The sequence below is a fragment of the Anoplopoma fimbria genome, chromosome 2 (genome assembly GCF_027596085.1).
Source record: "Anoplopoma fimbria isolate UVic2021 breed Golden Eagle Sablefish chromosome 2, Afim_UVic_2022, whole genome shotgun sequence".
Classification (NCBI taxonomy): domain Eukaryota; kingdom Metazoa; phylum Chordata; class Actinopteri; order Perciformes; family Anoplopomatidae; genus Anoplopoma; species Anoplopoma fimbria.
In genome coordinates this window covers 25,326,723-25,341,872 of record NC_072450.1, presented here as the reverse complement: position 1 = coordinate 25,341,872, position 15,150 = coordinate 25,326,723, and the positions used below count along the sequence as shown (strand labels likewise).

The window sequence follows — 15,150 nt, the reverse complement described above, 5'->3', positions numbered from 1 at the left end:
TGCAGCCTGAGAGCCGGGTTGTAACATATGGTTGCTCGTCCTTACTTGTTTGACCTGGTTTAGATTTTTTTTTTTTTGTGAAGTTGTTGCTGATGGTTATAAATTGATCTGCATAGACTGATTCTGGGATCAGTGGTAGCCTAGTAGGCAGGTGCACCTTGTTTTGGTGACTGAGCTGTGCAATCTGGTTGTTTGGGAGACATGGACGAGTGTGGTGAGTAGGGTTAATAGTAATATTAGTTTGGTTAATTTGAGTAGCTGTGTGATTAGTGTATTTGTGTCGTCGAGCTGTGTTATGCTGGTGTTTTTTTTGCTGTGTAAATTGCTGTTCTGTCCCTGTTAGGATTAAGAGCGGATTCCCTTTGGAGTTCGTGGGGGGGGTTTGATTAGTGTGGTGACCAAAGTGGTTGGAGCTGTTGTCTCTGGGGCACGTCTGAGGCTGCAGGTGGGTTGCCAGTTCATGGTTGCTTTACCGGGCCTATGGGTTTTAGTGCGTAAGTACCTGCCACTTGTCTCTGGTTAGGCAGCTAGAGGGACAGGGCTGCAGTGACATTGGCAGTGTGTTTGTGTGCGTGTGTGTGTGTGTGTGTGTGTGTCCGTCCCTCGGTTATGGCTTCTGTGGAGGAGTTATTGGAGCGTGGCTTGTTGGGTGCTGTAACAGCATGTTTAGGACTGTTTAGCTTGTGAGATATTCCGGTTTTGTGATGATGGTCATGCTCGAGATGTTTCTGGGTAATTCTGGACCCAGTTATGCTGCAGGTGTTTAACCTAAGAGCCTGAAGATAGCTGCTGTGCAGTAGGTTATAATGGTTCATACGGTAAGCAGGTTGGTAGTTAAGGGAGGGATGTGGTGAACTGTTCTTTGTTGTATTTGGGGCAGCTGTGGCGTAGTGGAGAGCAAGGTAGTTCTCCAATCAGAAGGTCAGTGGTTCAATACCTGGCTTCAGCAGTCGATGTGTCCTTGGGCAAGACACTTAATCCCAAGTTGCTCCTGAAGGCTTGCCATTGGTGTGGACTGGATGTTGCATGAATGTTAGTTAGAGTCTGATGGTGCATGGTAGCCTGTCATCAGTGTGTGAATGGGTGAATGATATGTAATATACTACTGATTGTAAGTCGCTGGATAAAAGCTAAATGACTGTAATGTTTGTGCGGTGACATGCAAGCTGGTAGCTTGGCATGTTACTTTGGGAATATAAGCGCTACAGCAAGGACCGGCCCTCCCAAGAAAACTTGTTTTTAAATCTGTGCTGTACCATATCACTGAGGAATCTCTCTGGCCTTCCTTCTCTGCCCTCACTCTTAAATGCTTCTCCACTTGTTGGAGTTGCAGAGCGGAGATTGGTTGGCTGGGGAATGCACTACAACCGGTTTGTATGAAATCTGTTTATTTAAAATCCGTATCTCATTGGAAAATAAATGTTAGAGCTGCAGAATGGACTTCAAGGTGAGAAGAGGTGCACCTGAAAAACACTTACATCTGTACACAGCTGGAAAGTGCAACAGTCAAATTACATTATTTTTTTAATATCTGATTTGAATGATTGTGCAAGATCAAAGATGAGCAGAAAATGCTGGGCAAACTCACAGAGTAAAGCAAGGAAACACCAGTAAAGCATAATACTCTTGATACTTTTTGTTCATTTTTTAAAGAGATGTATCTGGCATTTTTTGCCTTTTTAGATGGTTAAGAACGGAACCAGGGTTATTACATAGTATATATTGGAACTGTTTGACTACCTGAACATGCATGTTTGACTTATTTTTGATTTGTATTTTATTATTTGTTAACTTTGTAATCAAAACAATTGACACACAGTGAAGGTTTCCATTTTATCATTTGAATTAAAAGACCTTAACTGTAATTAAATGCAAGTTATTTAAACTCCCTGTCATACTTGCACAAGGGACATTGTAAAGACATGATCAGATTATAAATGTATATCCCAGTATACCTATTTGTATTTGATCTATGTTTCTATGAAAACCTACACAAAAAGTCTGATTGAAATGTGGTGAACAGTTATCAGAGCAAGAGAGACAATATATGTTTCGTAAATGTTGGTGCAGTAGTCTCTGTTTTCTGTCTAGACATCTGAATAAGAAAAGGGAAGAGAGGGGCCTCAAAGAGATGAGAACAGGAGAGCGTTAAACAAACATTTGGTAATTCAATTAAATTAGTAGTGCTAGTTGTTGTAATTGTTGTTGACAAAAAGTTATGGTATAGTGTCAATAAAAGCCATAATAAGTCATAATATAATATGTCGAACAAATTCAGCGTGTATTTTGTCAATAGCAGAACCTATTGTGTGTCGAAATCAGTAAAATAAACTTCATAGTACATTATGTCAAAAAAGTCATGAAAACATCTTGGTATAGTTTTTCTTTAAAACTCATAAAGGATTCATTGCAAAGAGTCGTAGATAGTATAGTGTCTAAAAGTCATGGTATATTATGCCGAAAATGTAGTTGTATAGTTTGCTGAAAATTCATTGTATAGGTAGTCGAAAAAAACTCAGAGTATAGAGTAGATCAAAGTCTCGAACATATCATAGTAACAAATTTCGAAGAAAGATATAAAAAAAGTCATGATAAAGTCATAGAATAGTCCGTATAAAAAAAATAATTTTACCGTACATAGTTGAAGCCATAAGAATTATGCAAAACTCATAGTGTAAGATGTCAAAGTCAGTATATTGCGTTTAAGAAAAATGTATTATGTAAAAAAAGTGGTTAGAAAGTAATAGTTTAGTTTGTGAAAACGTCTTAGTGTACAATGTGTGATGCCCCCCTCAAATTCACCAAGTGTCTATGTTCCTTATCTTGGCTGATCTTTGTCTTGCAAGAAGTTCTCTTTCTCCGGCCGCTGTTTTCTTAATTTCTTTCCTCAGACATTTTAACACACCCACACATGCTTACATTATTTATTACTTACTTTACACTTTTATTATAGTTGGATATTGTTTCACGTTTAAATAAAAGTCCTTATTTAAAAAAAAAGTATTAATAGGGTATGTTGATGAAAGTCATAATGTAGTTTATTTAAAAAGTTATAAAAAAATGTCTTAGTATGTAAAAAAAAGAAAAGTAATGGTACATATGTCTGAAAAATAAAAAAAGTATAGTGTAGTGTGTTTAAAAAAAGTCATAGCATAGTCTTTTTAAAAGACAAAGCACAGTTTGTTGAAGAAAGTCACAGTATAATGTGTTGAAAAAGTAATATCATAGTGTGTTGAAAAACCTAAAAAAGTCATAGTGTGTTAGAAACCTAAAAAAGAAATAGTTTTATATGTTAAAAATTTCCATTGTAAAATATGTTGAAAAAGCTGAAAAAAGTCTTAATGTAGCACATCCATACTATGACTTGAAGTCATAGTATGGCATGTTGAAAAAAAGTCAATAAATAAGTCATAGTATAGCATGTCGAAAAAAAGTCATAGACTGGCATGTCGAAAAAAGTCAATGTATAGCATGTCGAAAAAAGTCATGAAAAATTCATAGTATAGCATGTCGAAAAAGTCATAAAAAATTCATAGTATGGCATGTCGAAAAAAGTCATACTATAGCATGTCGAAAAAAGCCATCGCATATCACGTCAAAAAAAATCATAAAAAAGTCATAGTATAGCATGTCGAAAAATAGTCAAAAAAATATCATAGTATAGCGTGTGGGGGAAAAAAGTCACAGTATAGCACGTCAAAAATAGTCATTAAAAAGTCATACTATAGCATGTCGAAAAAAGTCATAAAAAAGTCATAGTATAGCATGTTGAAAAAAGTCATAGTATAGCATGTGGAAAAAGTCACAGTATAGCATGTCGAAAAAAGTCATAAAAAAAATAGTCAATATAAAAGTCATAGTATAGCATCTCGAAAAAAGTCATAAAAAAGTCATTGTATGGCATGTTGAAAAAAGTCATAAAAAAGTCATAGTATAGCATGTAGAAAAAAGTCAATGTATAGAAAGTCATGAAAAAGTCATGGTATAGAATGTCAAAAAAAAAAAAGTCATAGTATAGCACGTCAAAAATAGTCAATAAAAAAGTCATAGTATAGCGTCTCGAAAAAAGTCATAAAAAAGTCATAGTATAGCATGTATAGCATGGAAAAAAGTCATAAAAAAGTCATAGTATAGCATGTTGAAAAAAAAATAGTCATAAAAAAGTCATAGTATAGCATGTCGAAAAAAGTCATAAAAAAGTCATAGTATAGCATGTCGAAAAAAGTCATAAAAAAGTCATAGTATAGCATGTCGTAAAAAGTCATAATTTAGCATGTCGAAAAAAGTCATAAAAAAATCATAGTATAGCATGTCGAAAAAAGTCATAGTATAGCATGTCGAAAAAAGTCATAGTATAGCATGTCGTAAAAAGTCATAAAAAAGTCATGGTATAGCATGTTGAAAAAAGTCATATTATAGAATGTCAAAAAAAGTCAATATAAAAAAGTCATAGTATAGCATGTCGAAAAAAGTCATAAAAAAGTCATAGTATAGCATGTTGAAAAAAATCATAGTATAGCATGTCGAAAAAAAAAATAGTGTAGCATCGTAAAAAGTCATAGTATAGCATGTCGAAAAAATAGTCAAAAAGTCATTGTATGGCATGTTAAAAAAGTCATAGTATAGCATAGAAAAAAGTCATAAAAAAGTCATAGTATAGTCATAGTATAGCGTGTGGATGTTGAAAAATAGTCAATAAAAAGTCAAAATAGTATAGCATGTCGAAAAAAGTCATAAAAAAGTCATAGTATAGCATGTAGTATAGAATGTCAAAAAAGTCAAGTATAGAATGTGTGGAAAAAAGTCATAGTATAGCATGTATAGTAAAAAGTCAATAAAAAAGTCATAGTATAGCATGTCAAAAAAAGTCATAAAAAAGTCATAGTATAGCGTGTGGAAGAAAGTCACAGTATAGCACGTCAAAAATAGTCAATAAAAAAGTCATAGTATAGCATGTCGAAAAAAGTCATAAAAAAGTCATAGTATAGCATGTTGAAAAAAGTCATAGTATAGCATGTTGAAAAAAATCTTAAAAAGTCATAGTATAGCATGTCGAAAAAAGTCAATAAAAAAGTCATAGTATAGCATGTTGAAAAAAGTCATAAAAAAGTCATAGTATAGCATGTTGAAAAAAGTCATAGTATAGCATGTTGAAAAAAGTCAAAAAAAATCATAGTATAGCATGTTGAAAAAAGTCTTAAAAAAGTCATAGTATAGCATGTCGAAAAATAGTCATAAAAAAGTAATAGTATAGCATGTTGAAAAAAGTCATAAAAAAGTTATAGTATAGCGTGTGGAAAAATGTCACAGTATAGCATGTCGAAAAAATAAAAGTAATTATATAATATGATGGAAAAAAAGACAAATTATAGTATGTCCCACAAAACAAATCATGGTATAGTTTGTCAGAAAAAAGTTAAAAAATTCATAGCATAGAAATGCATGTTTAAAAAAAGCCAAATATAGTAAATTCGAAAGAAAGTCCAGTATGGAATGTCAAAAAAGTATAGTAAGTCGAAAAAGTGAAAAACAAAGTATAGTAAAGTTCGTCAGTAAAAGTAATAGTAAAGTATGTCATAAAAAGTAGAAAAGTATTGTATAGTCAAAAAAGCAAAATAAAAGTAGAAAAAAGAGTCTCTAAAGTATGTGATATAACAGTCATAACAGTCATATGTCGAAATAAGTAAATTAAAGTCATAGCATTGTATGTCGAAAAAAGTAAAATGACAGTCATAGCATATCTAAAAGGAAAAAAAAATAGTTAGATAGTTTCTCAAAAAAAGTCATAGCGTAGTCCGTCGAAAGAAATAAAAAAAGTCAGGATATCGTTTCCGAAAAAGATTTAATAATCATAGTATAGAACGTCGTAAAAAAAACTGTGTCAGGACCCCTCCCTTCCACTAGGGGTCTGGGTCCTGTTTGCTGGCTTCTTTGTTTTTCAGGTTGTTGATTGCTGCTGATGAGCCACACCTGAGCATCGTGGAGTTCCAGCCGTAAAGACTCAGCACCTGAACAGGGATCAAGCCTCTCTCCCCAGCTCTCTCTTCCTTTGCTGACACGGCTGCTGATTTGTTTCGTTTATTTTAAGTGTATGTATTCTTTAAATAAATGTGTTTATTTGTTACCCTCAACTAGTCTCGTCTCCTGTTTATGTTGCAGCCTTTGAATCGGGTTGAAACAACAGTCATAGTATATCATGTTGTAAAAGTCAATGTATAGTATAGCATGTCGAAAAAAAAAAAGTCGAAAAAAATAAAAAAGTCATAGTATGGCATGTTGAAAAAAGTCAATAAAAAAGTCAAAGTATAGCATGAAGAAAAAGTCTTAAAAAATGTATATGGAATGTCGTAAAAGGTCATAAAAAAGTCATAGTATAGCATGTGGAAAAAGTCACAGTATAGCAGTCAAAAATAGTTAAAAAAAGTCATAGTATAGCATGTCGAAGAAAGTCAAAAAAGTCATAGTATAGCATGTCGAAAAAGTCAAAAAAGTCATAGTATGGCATGTCGAAAAAAGTCATAAAAAAATCATAGTATAGCATGTCGAAAATAGTCATAGTATAGCATGTCGAAAAAAGTCATAAAAAAGTCATAGTATAGCATGTCGAAAAAAGTCATAAAAAAGTCATAGTATAGCATGTCGAAAAAAAGTATATCACATCAAAAAAAGTCATAGTATAGCATGTCGAAAAAAGTCATAAAAAAGTCATAGTATAGCATGAAGAAAAAAGTCATCACATAGCAGAAATGTATAGAAAAAAGTCATAGTATAATGTCATAAAAAAGTCATAAAAAAGTCATAGTATAGCATGTGAAAAAAGTCATATATAGAATGTCGTAAAAAGTCAATTCATAAAAGTCACAAAAAAGTCATAGTATCGCATGTCGAAAAAAGTCATAAAAAAATCATAGTATAGCATGTCGTAAAAAGTCATAAAAAAGTCATAGTATAGCATGTCGAAAAATAGTCATAAAAAAGTAATAGTATAGCATGTCGAAAAAAAAGTAAGCATGTCGAAAAAAGTCATAGTATAGCATGTCGAAAAAATAAAAGTAATTATATAATATGATGGAAAAAAAGACAAATTATAGTATGTCCCACAAAAAAATCATGGTATAGTTTGTCAAAAAAAGTAAAAAAAATTCATAGCATAGAAATGCATGTTTAAAAAAAGCCAAGTATAGTAAATTCGAAAAAAGTCCAGTATGGAATGTCGAAAAATGTCAAAAAAGTATAGTAAGTCGAAAAAGTGAAAAACAAAGTATAGTAAAGTTCGTCAGTAAAAGTCAAAGTATGTCATAAAAAGTAGAAAAGTATTGTATAGTCAAAAAAGCAAAATAAAAGTCAAAAAAGAGTCTCTAAAGTATGTGATATAACAGTCATAACAGTCATAGTATGTCGAAATAAGTAAATTAAAGTCATAGCATTGTATGTCGAAAAAAGTAAAAAAGTCATAGCAAAAAAGTCATAGTATAGATATCATGTTCATGTGAAAAAAAGTCAGGATATATTTTTTTAATAATCATAGTATAGAACGTCGTAAAAAAACTGTGTCAGGACCCCTCCCTTCCACTAGGGGTCTGGGTCCTGTTTGCTGGCTTCTTTGTTTTTCAGGTTGTTGATTGCTGCTGATGAGCCACACCTGAGTCATCGTAGTTCCAGCCGTAAAGACTCAGCACCTGAAAGGGATCAAGCCTCATCCCCAGCTCTATCTTCCTTTGCTGAAACGGCTCTGATTTGTTTCGTTTATTTTAATGTATGTATTCTTTAAATAAATGTGTTTATTTGTTACTCTCAACTAGTCTCGTCTTCTGTTTATGTTGCAGCCTTTGAATCGGGTTGAAACAACAGTCATAGTATAGTATGTCATGAAAGTCAATGTATAAAATGTCGAAAAAAGTCAATAAAAAAGTCATAGTATAGCGTGTCGAAAAAAGTCATAAAAAAGTCATAGTATAGCATGTCGAAAAAAGTCATAAAAAAGTCATAGTATAGCATGTCGAAAAAAGTCATAAAAAAGTCATAGTATAGCATGTCGAAAAAAGTCATAAAAAAGTCATAGTATAGCATGTCGAAAAAAGTCATAAAAAAATCATAGTATAGCATGTCGAAAAAAGTCATAGTATAGCATGTCGAAAAAAGTCATAAAAAAGTCATAGTATAGCATGTCGAAAAAAGTCATAGTATAGCATGTCGAAAAATGTCATAAAATAATCATAGTATAGCATGTCGAAAAAAGTCATAAAAAGTCATAGTATAGCATGTCGAAAAAAGTCATAAAAAAGTCATAGTATAGCATGTCGAAAAAAGTCATAAAAAAGTCATAGTATAGCATGTCGAAAAAAGTCATAAAAAGTCATAGTATAGCATGTCGAAAAAAGTCATAAAAAAGTCATAGTATAGCATGTGTCATAAAAAAGTCATAGTATAGCATGTCGAAAAAAGTCATAGTATAGCATGTCGAAAAAAGTCATAAAAAAGTCATAGTATAGCATGTCGAAAAAAGTCATAGTATAGCATGTCGAAAAAAGTCATAAAAAAGTCATAGTATAGCATGTCGAAAAAAGTCATAGTATAGCATGTCGAAAAAAGTCATAAAAAAGTCATAGTATAGCATGTCGAAAAAAGTCATAAAAAAGTCATAGTATAGCATGTCGTAAAAAGTCATAAAAAGTCATAGTATAGCATGTCGAAAAAAGTCAAAAAAATCATAGTATAGCATGTCGAAAAAAGTCATAAAAAAGTCATAGTATAGCATGTCGAAAAAAGTCATAGTATAGCATGTCGTAAAAAGTCATAAAAAAGTCATAGTATAGCATGTCGAAAAAAGTCATAATATAGCATGTCGAAAAAAGTCATAAAAAAGTCATAGTATAGCATGTCGAAAAAAGTCATAGTATAGCATAGTATAAAATGTCATAAAATAATCATAGTATAGCATGTCGAAAAAAGTCATAAAAAGTCATAGTATAGCATGTCGAAAAAAGTCATAAAAAAGTCATAGTATAGCATGTCAAAAAAAGTCATAAAAAAGTCATAGTATAGCATGTCGAAAAAAGTCATAAAAAGTCATAGTATAGCATGTCGAAAAAAGTCATAAAAAAGTCATAGTATAGCATGTCGAAAAAAGTCATAAAAAAATCATAGTATAGCATGTCGAAAAAAGTCATAGTATAGCATGTCGAAAAAAGTCAAAAAAAATCATAATATAGCATGTCGAAAAAGTCAAAAAGTCATAGTATAGCATGTCGAAAAAAAGTCATTTAAAAAGTCATAGTATAGCATGTCGAAAAAAGTCATAAAAAAGTCGAAAAAAGTCATTTAAAAAGTCATAGTATAGCATGTCGATAAAAGTCATAAAAAAGTCATAGTATAGCATGTCGTCAAAAAAGTCAAAAAAGTCATAGTATAGCATGTCGAAAAAAGTCATAAAAAAGTCATCGTATAGCATGTCGAAAAAAGTCAAAAAAATCATAGTATAGCATGTCGAAAAAAGTCATAAAAAAATCATAGTATAGCATGTCGAAAAAAGTCACAAAAAAGTCATAGTATAGCATGTGGAAGAAAGTCACAGTATAGCATGTCGAAAATAGTCAATATAAAAGTCATAGTATAGCATCTCGAAAAAACTCATAAAAAAGTCATAGTATAGCATGTCGAAAAAAGTCATAAAAAAGTCATAGTATAGCATGTCGAAAAAAGTCATAAAAAAGTCATAGTATAGCATGTCGAAAAAAGTCATAGTATAGCATGTCGGAAAAAGTCATAGTAAAAAAGTCATAGTATAGCATGTGAAAAAAGTCATAAAAAAGTCATAGTATAGCATGTCGAAAAAGTCATAAAAAAGTCATAGTATAGCATGTCGTAAAAAGTCATAAAAAAGTCATAGTATAGCATGTCGAAAAATGTCATAAAAAGTCATAGTATAGCATGTCGAAAAAAGTCATAAAAAGTCATAGTATAGCATGTCGAAAAAAGTCATAAAAAAGTCATAGTATAGCATGTCGAAAAAAGTCATAGTATAGCATGTCGAAAAAATTCATAAAATAGTCATAGTATAGCATGTCGAAAAAAGTGATGAATAAGTCATAGTATAGCATGTCAAAAAAAGTATAATGTCATAAAAGCATGTCATAAAAAGTCATAGTATAGCATGTCGAAAAATGTCATAAAATAATCATAGTATAGCATGTCGAAAAAAGTCATAAAAAAAGTCATAGTATAGCATGTCGAAAAAAGTCATAAAAAAGTCATAGTATAGCATGTCGAAAAAAGTCATAAAAAGTCATAGTATAGCATGTCGAAAAAAGTCATAGTATAGCATGTCGAAAAAAGTCATAAAAACTCATAGTATAGCATGTCGAAAAAAGTCATAAAAAGTCATAGTATAGCATGTCGAAAAAAGTCATAAAAAAGTCATAGTATAGCATGTCGAAAAAAGTCATAAAAAAGTCATAGTATAGCATGTCGAAAAAGTCATAAAAAGTCATAGTATAGCATGTCGAAAAATGTCATAAAATAATCATAGTATAGCATGTCGAAAAAAGTCATAAAAAGTCATAGTATAGCATGTCGAAAAAAGTCATAAAAAAGTCATAGTATAGCATGTCGAAAAAAGTCATAGTATAGCATGTCGAAAAAAGTCATAAAAAAGTCATAGTATAGCATGTCGAAAAAAGTCATAAAAAGTCATAGTATAGCATGTCGAAAAAAGTCATAAAAAAGTCATAGTATAGCATGTCGAAAAAAAGTCATAAAAAAGTCATAGTATAGCATGTCGAAAAAGTCATAAAAAAGTCAAGTATAGTCATAGTATAGCATGTCGAAAAATGTCATAAAAAAGTCATAGTATAGCATGTCGAAAAAAGTCAAAAAAGTCATAGTATAGCATGTCGAAAAAAGTCATAAAAAAGTCATAGTAGTATAGCATGTCGAAAAAATGTCATAAAAAAGTCATAGTATAGCATGTCGAAAAAAGTCATAAAAAAGTCATAGTTTAGCATGTCGAAAAAAGTCATAGTATAGCATGTCGAAAAATGTCATAAAATAATCATAGTATAGCATGTCGAAAAAAGTCATAAAAAAGTCATAGTATAGCATGTCGAAAAAAGTCATGAAAAAATCATAGTATAGCATGTCGAAAAATGTCATAAAATAATCATAGTATAGCATGTCGAAAAAAGTCATAAAAAAGTCATAGTATAGCATGTCGAAAAAAGTCATAGTATAGCATGTCGAAAAAGTCATAAAAATAAATCATAGTATAGCATGTCGAAAAAAGTCATAAAAAAATCATAGTATAGCATGTCGAAAAAAGTCATAAAAAAGTCATAGTATAGCATGTCGAAAAAAGTCATAAAAAAGTCATAGTATAGCATGTCGAAAAAAGTCATAGTATAGCATGTCGTAAAAAGTCATAAAAAAGTCATAGTATAGCATGTCGAAAAAAGTCATAAAAAAGTCATAGTATAGCATGTCGAAAAAAGTCATAAAAAAGTCATAGTATAGCATGTCGAAAAAAGTCATAAAAAAGTCATAGTATAGCATGTCGAAAAAAGTCATAAAAAAGTCATAGTATAGCATGTCGAAAAAAGTCATAAAAAAGTCATAGTATAGCATGTCGAAAAAAGTCATAAAAAAGTCATAGTATAGCATGTCGAAAAAAGTCATAGTATAGCATGTCGAAAAATGTCATAAAAAGTCATAGTATAGCATGTCGAAAAAAGTCATAAAAAAGTCATAGTATAGCATGTCGAAAAAAGTCATAAAAAAGTCATAGTATAGCATGTCGAAAAAAGTCATAAAAAATCATAGTATAGCATGTCGAAAAAAGTCATAGTATAGCATGTCGAAAAAAGTCATAAAAAAGTCATAGTATAGCATGTCGAAAAAAGTCATAAAAAAGTCATAGTATAGCATGTCGAAAAAAGTCATAAAAAATCATAGTATAGCATGTCGAAAAAAGTCATAGTATAGCATGTCGAAAAAAGTCATAAAAAAGTCATAGTATAGCATGTCGAAAAAAGTCATAAAAAAGTCATAGTATAGCATGTCGTAAAAAGTCATAAAAAAGTCATAGTATAGCATGTCGAAAAAAGTCATAAAAAAAGTCATAGTATAGCATGTCGAAAAAAAGTCATAAAAAATCATAGTATAGCATGTCGAAAAAAGTCATAAAAAAGTCATAGTATAGCATGTCGAAAAAAGTCATAAAAAAGTCATAGTATAGCATGTCGAAAAAAGTCATAAAAAAGTCATAGCATGTCGAAAAATGTCATAAAATAATCATAGTATAGCATGTCGAAAAAAGTCAAAAAAATCATAGTATAGCATGTCGAAAAAAAAGTCATAAAAAAGTCATAGTATAGCATGTCGAAAAAAGTCATAGTATAGCATGTCGAAAAATGTCATAAAATAATCATAGTATAGCATGTCGAAAAAAGTCATAAAAAGTCATAGTATAGCATGTCGAAAAAAGTCATAAAAAAGTCATAGTATAGCATGTCGAAAAAAGTCATAAAAAGTCATAGTATAGCATGTCGAAAAAAGTCATAAAAAAGTCATACTATAGCATGTCGAAAAAAGTCATAAAAAAGTCATAGTATAGCATGTCGCAAAAAGTCATAAAAAAGTCATAGTATAGCATGTCGAAAAAGTCATAAAAAAGTCATAGTATAGCATGTCGAAAAAAGTCATAAAAAAGTCATAGTATAGCATGTCGAAAAAAGTCATAGTATAGCATGTCGAAAAAAGTCATAAAAAAGTCATAGTATAGCATGTCGAAAAAAGTCATAGTATAGTATAGCATGTCGAAAAATGTCATAAAATAATCATAGTATAGCATGTCGAAAAAAGTCATAAAAAAGTCATAGTATAGCATGTCGAAAAAAGTCATAAAAAAGTCATAGTATAGCATGTCGAAAAAAGTCATAGTATAGCATGTCGAAAAAAGTCATAAAAAAGTCATAGTATAGCATGTCGAAAAAAGTCATAAAAAAGTCATAGTATAGCATGTCGAAAAAAGTCATAAAAAGTCATAGTATAGCATGTCGAAAAAAGTCATAAAAAAGTCATACTATAGCATGTCGAAAAAAGTCATAAAAAAGTCATAGTATAGCATGTCGCAAAAAGTCATAAAAAGTCATAGTATAGCATGTCGTAAAAAGTCATAAAAAATCATAGTATAGCATGTCGAAAAAGTCATAAAAAAGTCATAGTATAGCATGTCGAAAAAAGTCATAGTATAGCATGTCGAAAAATGTCATAAAATAATCATAGTATAGCATGTCGAAAAAAGTCAAAAAAAGTCATAGTATAGCATGTCGAAAAAAGTCATAAAAAAGTCATAGTATAGCATGTCGTAAAAATGTCATAAAATAATCATAGTATAGCATGTCGGAAAAAGTCATAAAAAAGTCATAGTATAGTATGTCGAAAAAAGTCATAGTATAGTATGTCGGAAAAAGTCATAAAAAAAAGTCATAGTATAGCATGTCGAAAAAAGTCATAAAAAAGTCATAGTATGGCATGAAAAAATGTCGAAAAAAGTCATAGTATAGCATGTCGAAAAATGTCATAAAATAATCATAGTATAGCATGTCGAAAAAAGTCATAAAAAAGTCATAGTATAGCATGTCGAAAAAAAAAAGTCATAGTATAGCATGTCGAAAAATGTCATAAAATAATCATAGTATAGCATGTCGTAAAAAGTCATAAAAAAGTCATAGTATAGCATGTCGAAAAAAGTCATAAAAAAGTCATAGTATAGCATGTCGAAAAAAGTCATAAAAAAAGTCATAGTATAGCATGTCGAAAAAAGTCATAGTATAGCATGTCGGAAAAAGTCATAAAAAAGTCATAGTATAGCATGTCGAAAAAAGTCATAAAAAAGTCATAGTATAGCATGTTGAAAAAAGTCATAAAAAAGTCATAGTATAGCATGTCGAAAAAAGTCATAGTATAGCATGTCGAAAAAAGTCATAAAAAAGTCATACTATAGCATGTCGAAAAAAGTCATAAAAAAGTCATAGTATAGCATGTCGCAAAAAGTCATAAAAAAGTCATAGTATAGCATGTCGAAAAAAGTCAATAAAAAGTCATAGTATAGCATGTCGAAAAAAGTCATGAAAAAATCATAGTATAGCATGTCGAAAAAAAGTCAAAAAAAGTCATAGTATAGCATGTCGAAAAAAGTCATAAAAAAGTCATAGTATAGCATGTCGAAAAAAGTCATAGTATAGCATGTCGAAAAATGTCATAAAATAATCATAGTATAGCATGTCGAAAAAAGTCATAAAAAGTCATAGTATAGCATGTCGAAAAAAGTCATAAAAAAGTCATAGTATAGCATGTCGAAAAAAGTCATAGTATAGCATGTCGAAAAATGTCATAAAATAATCATAGTATAGCATGTCGAAAAAAGTCATAAAAAGTCATAGTATAGCATCTCGAAAAAAGTCATAAAAAAGTCATACTATAGCATGTCGAAAAAAAGTCATAAAAAGTCATAGTATAGCATGTCGAAAAAGTCATAAAAAAGTCATAGTATAGCATGTCGAAAAAAGTCATAAAAAAGTCATAGTATAGCATGTCGCAAAAAGTCATAAAAAGTCATAGTATAGCATGTCGTAAAAAGTCATAAAAATCATAGTATAGCATGTCAAAAAAAGTCATAAAAAAGTCATAGTATAGCATGTCGAAAAAAGTCATAGTATAGCATGTCGAAAAAAGTCATAAAAAAGTCATAGTATATGGCATGTCAAAAAAAAAGTCATAGTATAGCATGTCGTCATAAAAAATGTCATAAAATAATCATAGTATAGCATGTCGAAAAAAAAGTCAAAAAATGTCATAGTATAGCATGTCGAAAAAAGTCATAAAAAAGTCATAGTATGGCATGTCGAAAAAAGTCATAGTATAGCATGTTGAAAAATGTCATAAAATAAGTCATAGTATAGCATGTCGAAAAAAGTCATAAAAAAGTCATAGTATGGCATGTCGAAAAAAGTCATAGTATAGTATGTCGAAAAATGTCATAAAATAATCATAGTATAGCATGTCGAAAAAGTCATAAAAAAGTCATAGTATGGCATGTCGAAAAAAGTCATAGTATAGCATGTCGAAAAATGTCATAAAATAATCATAGTATAG

The 15,150-nt window shown here is 30.4% G+C and overlaps 1 pseudogene; it reads left to right on the top strand.

Annotated features, from left to right (window-relative positions):
* The first annotated feature begins 201 nt into the window (after positions 1 to 201).
* Positions 202 to 15,150, top strand: part of LOC129106237 (high choriolytic enzyme 1-like) — a 39,370-nt pseudogene continuing 24,421 nt past the window's right edge.